This window comes from Gorilla gorilla, chromosome Y (assembly GCF_029281585.2).
Source record: "Gorilla gorilla gorilla isolate KB3781 chromosome Y, NHGRI_mGorGor1-v2.1_pri, whole genome shotgun sequence".
Lineage (NCBI taxonomy): Eukaryota > Metazoa > Chordata > Mammalia > Primates > Hominidae > Gorilla > Gorilla gorilla.
This window is the reverse complement of record NC_073248.2, coordinates 1,803,690-1,814,812: the sequence shown is the minus strand read 5'-3', so window position 1 is coordinate 1,814,812 and position 11,123 is coordinate 1,803,690.

The window sequence follows — 11,123 nt, the reverse complement described above, 5'->3', positions numbered from 1 at the left end:
TCTCCATCTTAATAAAGATGGCGGTGCAGATATTTCCATGTTCATACAGATAGCGGTGTAGTTATTTCCATGTGTAAAGAGATAGCTGAATAGTTATTTCCATGTATATGCAGGTAGCAGTGTAGATATTTCCATTTTCATGCAGATAGCGGTGTAGATATTTCCATGTTCAAACAGATAGCAGTGTAAATATTTCCATGTTCATACAGATAGCGGTGTAGATATTTCCATGTTCATACAGAAAGCGGTGTAGATATTTCCATGTTTATACAGATAGCGGTGAAGATGTATGCATGTTTACACAGATAGTGGTGTAGATATTTCCATGTTCATCCAGATGGCTGTGTAGTTATGTCCATGTTCATACAGATAACGGTGTAGATATTTCCATGTTCATACAGATAGCGGTGTAGATATTTCCATGTTCATCCACATGGCTGTGAAGATATATCCATGTTCACACAGATAGCGGTGTAGATATTTCCATGTTCATACAGGTAGCCGTGTACATATTTCCATGTTCATACAGATAGCGGTGTAGATATTTCCATTTGCATACAGATAGCAGTGTAGATATTTCCATGTTTATACAGATAGCAGTGTAGATATTTCCATGTTCATACAGATAGCAGTGTAGATATTTCCATGTTTATACAGATAGCGGTGAAGATGTATGCATGTTTACACAGATGGCGGTGTAGATATTTCCATGTTTAAACACCGGTGTAGATATTTCCATGTTCATACAGATAGCGGTGTAGATATTTCCATGTTTATACAGATTGCGGTGAAGATGTATGCATATTTAAACAGATAGCGGTGTAGTTATTTCCATGTTCATAGAGATAGCGGTGTAGATATTTCCATGTTCATCCAGATGGCTGTGCAGATATATCCATGTTCATGCAGATGGCGGTGAAGTTATTTCCATGTTTATAGAGATAGCGGTGTAGTTATTTCCATGTGTAAAGAGATAGCTCTGTAGATATTTCCATGTATATGCAGATAGCTGTGTAGATATTTCCATTTTCATGCAGATAGCGGTTTAGATATTTCCATGTTTAAACAGATAGCGGTGTAGATATTTCCATGTTCATAGAGATAGCGGTGTAGATATTTCCATGTTCATACAGATAGCGGTGCTGATATTTCCATGTTTGTACAGGTAGCGGTGTAGATATTTCCAAGTTTATACAGAGAGCGGTGAAGATATCTCCATCTTAAAGCAGATGGCGGTGTAGATATTTATATGTTCATACAGAAGGCGGTGCAGATATTTCCATGTTCATACAGATTGCGCTGTAGATATTTCCATGTTTATAGAGATAGCGGTGCAGTTATTTCCATGTGTATAGAGATAGCTTTGTAGATATTTCCATGTATATGCAGATATCTGTGTAGATATTTCTATTTTCATGCAGATAGGGGTTTAGATATTTCCATGTTCAAACAGATAGCGGTGTAGATATTTCCATGTTCATACAGATCGCGGTGTAGATATTTCCATGTACATCCAGATGGCTGTGTAGACATATCCATGTTCATACAGATGGCGGTGAATATATTTCCATGTTCATACAGACAGCGGTATAGATATTTCCATGTTCATACAGATAGCGGTGTAGATATTTCCATGTTCATACAGATGGCTGTGTAGATATATCCATGTTCATACAGATGACGGTGAAGATATTTCCATGTTCATACAGATAGCGGTGTAGATATTTCCATGTTCATACAGATAGCGGTGTAGATATTTCCATGTTCATACCGATAGCGGTGCTGATATTTCCATGTTTATACAGGTAGCGGTGTAGACATTTCCATGTTTATACAGATAGCGGTGTAGATATCTCCTTCTTAATACAGATGGCGGTGTAGATGTTTATATGTTCATACAGATGGCGGTGCAGATATTTCCATGTGCATACAGATGGCGGTGTAGATATTTCCAAGTTTATAGGGATAGCGGTGTAGTTATTTCCATGTGTAAAGAGGTAGCTGTGTAGATATTTCCATGTATATGCAGATAGCTGTGTAGATATTTCCATTTTCATGCAGACAGCGGTGTAGATATTTCCATGTTCAAACAGATAGCGGTGTAGATATTTCCATGTTCATACACATAGCGGTGTAGATATTTCCATGTTCATACAGATAGCGGTGTAGATATTTCCATGTTCATACAGATAGCGGTGTAGATATTTCCATGTTCATACATATAGCGGTGCTGATATTTCCTTGTTTATACAGGTAGCGGTGTAGATATTTCCATGTTTATACAGATAGCGGTGTAGATATTTCCATGTTTATACAGATAGCGGTGTAGATATTTCCTTGTTTATTCAGATAGTGGTGTAGATATCTCCATCTTAATACAGATGGCGGTGTAGTTATTTATATGTTCATACAGTTGGCGGTGCATATATTTCCATGTACATACAGATGGCGGTGTAGATATTTCCATGTTCATACAGATAGCGGTGTAGTTATTTCCAAGTGTAAAGAGATAGCTGTGTAGATATTTCCATGTATATGCAGATAGCAGTGTAGATATTTCCATTTTCATGCAGATAGCGGTGTAGATATTTCCATGCTCAAACAGATAGCGGTGTAGATATTTCCATGTTCATACAGATAGCAGTGTAGATATTTCCATGTTCATACAGATAGCAGTGTAGATATTTCCATGTTTATACAGATAGCGGTGAAGATGTATGCATGTTTACACAGATAGCGGTGTAGATATTTCCATGTTCAAACAGATAGCGGTGTAGATATTTCCATGTTCATACAGACAGAGGTGTAGATATTTCCATGTTTATACAGATTGCGGTGAAGATGTATGCATATTTACACAGATAGCGGTGTAGATATTTCCATGTTCATACAGATAGCGGTGTAGATATTTCTATGTTCATCCAGATGGCTGTGTAGATATATCCATGTTCATACAGATAGCGGTGTAGATATTTCCATTTTCATACAGGTAGTGGTGTAGATATTTCCATGTTCATACAGATAGCGGTGTAGCTATTTCCATGTTCATACAGATAGCGTTGTAGATATTTCCATGTTCATAGAGATAGCGGTGTAGATATTCCCATGTTCAAACAGATAGCGGTGCTGATATTTCCATGTTTATACAGGTAGCGGTGTAGGTATTTCCATGTTTATACAGATAGCGGTGTAGATATTTCCATGTTTATACATATAGCTTTGTAGATATTTCCAAGTTTATACAGATAGCGGTGTAGATATCTCCATCTTAATATAGATGGGGGTGTAGATATTTATATCTTCATACAGATGGCGGTGCAGATATTTACATGTTCATACAGGTGGTGGTGTAGATATTTCCATGTTTATAGAGATAGCGCTATAGTTATTTCCATGTGTAAAGAGATAGCTGTGTAGATATTTCCATGTATATGCAGATCGCTGTGTAGATATTTCCATTTTCATGCAGATAGCGGTGTAGATATTTCCATGTTCAAACAGATAGCGGTGTAGATATTTCCATGTTCATGCAGATAGCAGTGTAGTTATTTCCATGGTTATACAGATGGCGGTGAAGATGTATGCATGTTTACACAGATAGCGGAGTAGATATTTCCATGTTCATCCAGATGGCTGTGTAGATATATCCATGTTCATACAGATGGCGGTGAAAATATTTCCATTTTCATACAGATAGCGGTGTAGTTATTTCCATGTGTAAAGAGATAGCTGTGTAGATATTTCCATATATATGCAGATAGCTGTGTACATATTTCCATTTTCATGCAGATAGCGGTTTAGATATTTCCATGTTCAAACAGATAGCGGTGTAGATATTTCCATGTTCATAGAGATAGCGGTGTAGATATTTCCATGTTCATACAGATAGCCTTGCTGATATTTCCATGTTTATATAGGTAGCGGTGTAGATATTTCCATGTTTATACAGGTAGTGGTGTAGATATTTCCATGTATATACAGATAGCGGTGTAGATATTTCCAAGTTTATACAGATAGCGGTGTAGATATCTCCTTCTTAATACAGATGGCGGTGCGGATATTTCCATGTTCATACAGATGGCGGTGTAGATATTTCCATGTTTATACAGGTAGCGGTGTAGATATTTCCATGTTTATACAGATAGCGGTGTAGATATTTCCATGTTTATACAGATAGCGGTGTAGATATTTCCAAGTTTATACAGAGAGCGGTGAAGATATCTCCATCTTAAAGCAGATGGCGGTGTAGATATTTATATGTTCATACAGATGGCGGTGCAGATATTTCTAGGTTCATACAGATGGCGCTGTAGATATTTCCATCTTTATAGAGATAGCGGTGTAGTTATTTCCATGTGTATAGAGATAGCTTTGTAGATATTTCCATGTATATGCAGATAGCTGTGTAGATATTTCTATTTTCATGCAGATAGGGGTTTAGATATTTCCATGTTCAAACAGATAGCGTTGTAGATATTTCCATGTTCATACGGATAGCGGTGTAGATATTTCCATGTTTATACAGATAGCGGTGAAGATGTATGCATGTTTACACAGATAGCGGTGTAGATATTTCCATGTTCATACAGATCGCGGTGTAGATATTTCCATGTTCATCCAGATGGCTGTGTAGACATATCCATGTTCATACAGATGGCGGTGAAGATATTTCCATGTTCATACAGACAGTGGTGTAGTTATTTCCATGTTCATACAGATAGCGGTGTAGATATTTCCATGTTCATACAGATGGCTGTGTAGATATATCCATTTTCATACAGATGACGGTGAATATATTTCCATGTTCATACAGATAGCGGTGTAGTTATTTCCATGTTTATACAGGTAGCGGTGTAGATATTTCCATGTTTATACAGATAGCGGTGTAGATATTTCCATGTTTATACAGATAGCGGTGTAGATATTTCCATGTTCATCCAGACAGTGGTGTAGATATTTCCATGTTCATACAGATAGCGGAGTAGATATTTCCATGTTCATACAGATGGCTGTGTAGATATATCCATGTTCATACAGATAGTGGTGTAGATATTTCCATTTTCATACAGGTAGTGGTGTAGATATTTCCATGTTCACACAGATAGTGGTGTAGCTATTTCCATGTTCATACAGATAGCGGTGTAGATAATTCCATGTTCATAGAGATAGCGGTGTAGATATTCCCATGTTCAAACAGATAGCGGTGCTGATATTTCCATGTTTATACAGGTAGCGGTGTAGATATTTCCATGTTTATACAGATAGCGGTGTAGATATTTCCATGTTTATACATATAGCGGTGTAGATATTTCCAAGTTTATACAGATAGCGGTGTAGATATCTCCATCTTAATATAGATGGGGGTGTAGATATTTATATCTTCATACAGATGGCGGTGCAGATATTTACATGTTCATACAGGTGGTGGTGTAGATATTTGCATGTTTATAGAGATAGCGCTGTAGTTATTTCCATGTGTAAAGAGATTGCTGTGTAGATATTTCCATGTATGTGCAGATCGCTGTGAAGATATTTCCATTTTCATGCAGATAGCGTTGTAGATATATCCATGTTCAAACCGATAGCGGTGTAGATATTTCCATGTTCATGCAGATAGCAGTGTAGATATTTCCATGTTCATCCAGATGGCTGTGTAGACATATCCATGTTCATACAGATGGCGGTGAAGATATTTCCATGTTCATACAGATAGCGGTGTAGATATTTCCATGTTCATCCAGATAGCTGTGTAGATATATCCATGTTCATACAGATGGCGGTGAAGATATTTCCATGTTCGTACAGATAGCGGTGTAGCTATTTCCATGTGTAAAGAGATAGCTGTGTAGATATTTCCATATATATGCAGGTAGCTGTGTACACATTTCCATTTTCATGCAGATAGCAGTTTAGATATTTCCATGTTCAAACAGATAGCGGTGTAGATATTTCCATGTTTATATAGCGGTGTAGTTATTTCCATGTGTAAAGAGATAGCTGTGTAGATATTTCCATGTATATGCAGATAGCTGTGTAGATATTTCCATTTTCATGCAGACAGCGGTGTAGATATTTCCATGTTCAAACTGATAGCGGTGTAGATATTTCCATGTTCATACAGATAGCGGTGTAGATATTTCCATGTTCATAGAGATAGCGGTGTAGATATTTCCATGTTCATACAGATAGCATTGTAGATATTTCCATGTTCATACAGATAGCGGTGTAGATATTTCCATGTTCATACAGGTAGCGGTGTAGGAATTTCCATGTTTATACAGATTGCGGTGAAGATGTATGCATATTTACACAGATAGCGGTGTAGATATTTCCATGTTCATACAGATAGCGGTGTAGATATTTCCATGTTCATACAGATAGCTGTGTAGATATTTCTATGTTCATACAGATAGCGGTGCTGATATTTCCATGTTTATACAGGTAGCGGTGTAGATATTTCCATGTTTATACAGATAGCGGTGTAGATATTTCCATGTTTATACAGATAGCGGTGTAGATATTTCCATGTTTATACAGATAGCGGTGTAGATATCTCCATCTTAATAAAGGTGGCGGTGTAGATATTTATATGTTCATACAGTTGGCGGTGCAGATATTTCCATGTTCATACAGATAGCGGTGTAGTTATTTCCATGTGTAAAGAGATAGTTGAATAGTTATTTCCATGTATATGCAGGTAGCAGTGTAGATATTTCCATTTTCATGCAGATAGCGGTGTAGATATTTCCATGTTCAAACAGATAGCAGTGTAGATATTTCCATGTTCATACAGATAGCGGTGTAGATATTTCCATGTTCATACAGAAAGCGGTGTAGATATTTCCATGTTTATACAGATAGCGGTGAAGATGTATGCATGTTTACACAGATAGCGGTGTAGATATTTCCATGTTCATCCAGATGGCTGTGTAGTTATGTCCATGTTCATACAGATAACGGTGTAGATATTTCCATGTTCATACAGATAGCGGTGTAGATATTTCCATGTTCATCCACATGGCTGTGTAGATATATCCATGTTCACACAGATAGCGGTGTAGATATTTCCATGTTCATACAGGTAGCCGTGTACATATTTCCATGTTCATACAGATAGCGGTGTAGATATTTCCATTTGCATACAGATAGCAGTGTAGATATTTCCATGTTTATACAGATAGCGGTGAAGTTGTATGCATGTTTACACAGATAGCGGTGTAGATATTTCCATGTTCAAACAGATAGCGGTGTAGATATTTCCATGTTCATACAGATAGCGGTGTAGATATTTCCATGTTTATACAGATTGCAGTGAAGATGTATGCTTATTTACACAGATAGCGGTGTAGATATTTCCATGTTCATACAGATGGCTGTGTAGATATATCCATGTTCATACAGATAGCGGTGTAGATACTTCCATTTTCATACAGGTAGTGGTGTAGATATTTCCATGTTCATACAGATAGCGGTGTAGCTATTTCCATGTACATACAGATAGCGGTGTAGATATTTCCATGTTCATAGAGATAGCGGTGTAGATATTTCCATGTTCATACAGATAGCGGTGCTGATATTTCCATGTTTATACTGGTAGCGGTGTAGATATTTCCATGTTTATACAGATAGCGGTGTAGATATTTCCATGTTTATACATATAGCGGTGTAGATATTTCCAAGTTTATACAGATAGCGGTGTAGATATATCCAGCTTAATATAGATGGGGGTGTAGATATTTATATCTTCATAAAGATGGCGGTGCAGATATTTCCATGTTCATGCAGATGGCGGTGTACTTATTTCCATGTTCATACAGATAGCGGTGTAGTTATTTCCATGTGTAAAGTGATAGCTGTGTAGATATTTCCATGTATATACAGATAGCAGTGTTGATATTTCCATTTTCATGCAGATAGCGGTTTAGATATTTCCATGTTCAAACAGATAGCGGTGTAGATATTTCCATGTTCATACAGATAGCGTTGTAGATATTTCCATGTTCATACAGATAGCAGTGTAGATATTTCCATGTTTATACAGATAGCGGTGAAGATATATGCATGTTTACACAGATAGCGGTGTAGATATTTCCATGTTCAAACAGATAGCGGTGTAGATATTTCCATGTTCATACAGATAGATGTGTAGATATTTCCATGTTTATACAGATTGCGGTGAAGATGTATGCATATTTACACAGATAGTGGTGTAGATATTTCCATGTTCATACAGATAGCGGTGTAGATATTTCCATGTTCATCCAGATGGCTGTGTAGATATATCCATGTTCATACAGATAGCGGTGTAGATATTTCCATTTTCATACAGGTAGTGGTGTAGATATTTCCATGTTCACACAGATAGCGGTGTAGCTATTTCCATGTTCATACAGATAGCGGTGTAGATAATTCCATGTTCATAGAGATAGCGGTGTAGATATTCCCATGTTCAAACAGATAGCGGTGCTGATATTTCCATGTTTATACAGGTAGCGGTGTAGATATTTCCATGTTTATACAGATAGCGGTGTAGATATTTCCATGTTTATATATATAGCGATGTAGATATTTCCAAGTTTATACAGATAGCGGTGTAGATATCTCCATCTTAATATAGATGGGGGTGTAGATATTTATATCTTCATACAGATGGCGTTGCTGATATTTACATGTTCATACAGGTGGTGGTGTAGATATTTGCATGTTTATAGAGATAGCGCTGTAGTTATTTCCATGTGTAAAGAGATTGCTGTGTAGATATTTCCATGTATGTGCAGATTGCTGTGAAGATATTTCCATTTTCATGCAGATAGCGGTGTAGATATATCCATGTTCAAACCGATAGCGGTGTAGATATTTCCATGTTCATGCAGATAGCAGTGTAGATATTTCCACGTTCATCCAGATGGCTGTGTAGACATATCCATGTTCATACAGATGGCGGTGAAGATATTTCCATGTTCATACAGATAGCGGTGTAGATATTTCCATGTTCATCCAGATAGCTGTGTAGATATATCCATGTTCATACAGATGGCGGTGAAGATATTTCCATGTTCGTACAGATAGCGGTGTAGTTATTTCCATGTGTAAAGAGATAGCTGTGTAGATATTAACATGTATATGCAGATAGCTGTGTAAATATTTCCATTTTCATGCAGATAGCAGTTTAGATATTTCCATGTTCAAACAGATAGCGGTGTAGATATTTCCATGTTCATAGAAAATAGCGGTGTAGATATTTCCATGTTTATACAGATAGCGGTGAAGATGTATGCATGTTTACACAGATAGCGGTGTAGATATTTCCATGTTCATACAGATCGCGGTGTAGATATGTCCATGTTCATCCAGATGGCTGTGTAGACATATCCATGTTCATACAGATGGCGGTGAAGATATTTCCATGTTCATACAGACAGCGGTGTAGATATTTCCATGTTCATACAGATAGCGGTGTAGATATTTCCATGTTCATCCATATTGCTGTGTAGATATATCCATGTTAATACAGATGACGGTGAATATATTTCCATGTTCATACAGATAGCGGTGTAGATATTTCCATGTTTATACAGGTAGCGGTGTAGATATTTCCATGTTTATAGAGATAGCGGTGTAGATATTTCCATGTTTATACAGATAGCGGTGTAGATATTTCCATGTTCATCCAGACAGCGGTGTAGATATTTCAATGTTCATACAGATAGCGGTGTAGATATTTCCATGTTCATACAGATGGCTGTGTAGATATATCCATGTTCATACAGATGACGGTGAATATATTTCCATGTTCATACAGATAGCGGTGCTGATATTTCCATGTTTATACAGGTAGCGGTGTAGATATTTCCATGTGTATACAGATAGCGGTGTAGATATTTCCTTGTTTATACAGATAGCGGTGTAGATATTTCCATGTTTATACAGATAGCGGTGTAGATATCTCCTTCTTAATACAGATGGTGGTGTAGATGTTTATATGTTCATACAGATGGCGGTGCATTTATTTCCATGTGCATACAGATTGCAGTGTAGATATTTCCAAGTTTATAGAGATAGCGGTGTAGATATTTGCATGTGTAAAGAGGTAGCTGTGTAGATATTTCCATGTATATGCAGATAGCTGTGTAGATATTTCCATTTTGACGCAGACAGCGGTGTAGATATTTCCATGTTCAAACTGATAGCGGTGTAGATATTTCCACGTTCACACAGATAGCGGTGTAGATATTTCCATGTTCATACAGATAGCGGTGCTGATATTTCCATGTTTATACAGGTAGCGGTGTAGATATTTCCATGTTTATACAGATAGCGGTGTAGATATTTCCATGTTTATACAGATAGCGGTGTTGATATTTAAATGTTTATACAGATAGCGTTGTAGATATCTCCATGTTAATAAAGATGGCGGTGTAGATATTTATATGTTCATAAAGTTGGCGGTGCTGATATTTCCATGTTCATACAGATGGCGGTGTAGATATTTCCATGTTCATACAGATAGCGGTGTAGTTATTTCCATGTGTAAAGAGATAGCTGAGTAGATATTTCCATGTATATGCAGATAGCAGTATAGATATTTCCATTTTCATGCAGATAGCGGTGTAGATATTTCCATGTTCAAACAGATAGCAGTGTAGATATTTCCATGTTCATACAGATAGCGGTGTAGATATTTCCATGTTCAGATAGCGGTGTAGATATTTCCATGTTTATACAGATAGCGGTGAAGATGTATGCATGTTTACACAGATAGCGGTGTAGATATTTCCATGTTCATCCAGATGGCTGTGTAGATATATCCATGTTCTTACAGATAACGGTGTAGATATTTCCATGTTCATACATTTAGCAGTGTAGATATTTCCATGTTCATCCAGATGGCTGTGTAGATATATCCATGTTCATACAGATAGCGGTGTAGGTATTTCCATGTTCATACAGATAGCCGTGTACATATTTCCATGTTCATACAGATAGCGGTGTAGATATTTCCATTTTCATACAGATAGCAGTGTAGATATTTCCATGTTTATACAGATAGCTTTGAAGATGTATGCATGTTTACACAGATAGCGGTGTAGATATTTCCATGTTCAAACAGATAGCGGTGTAGA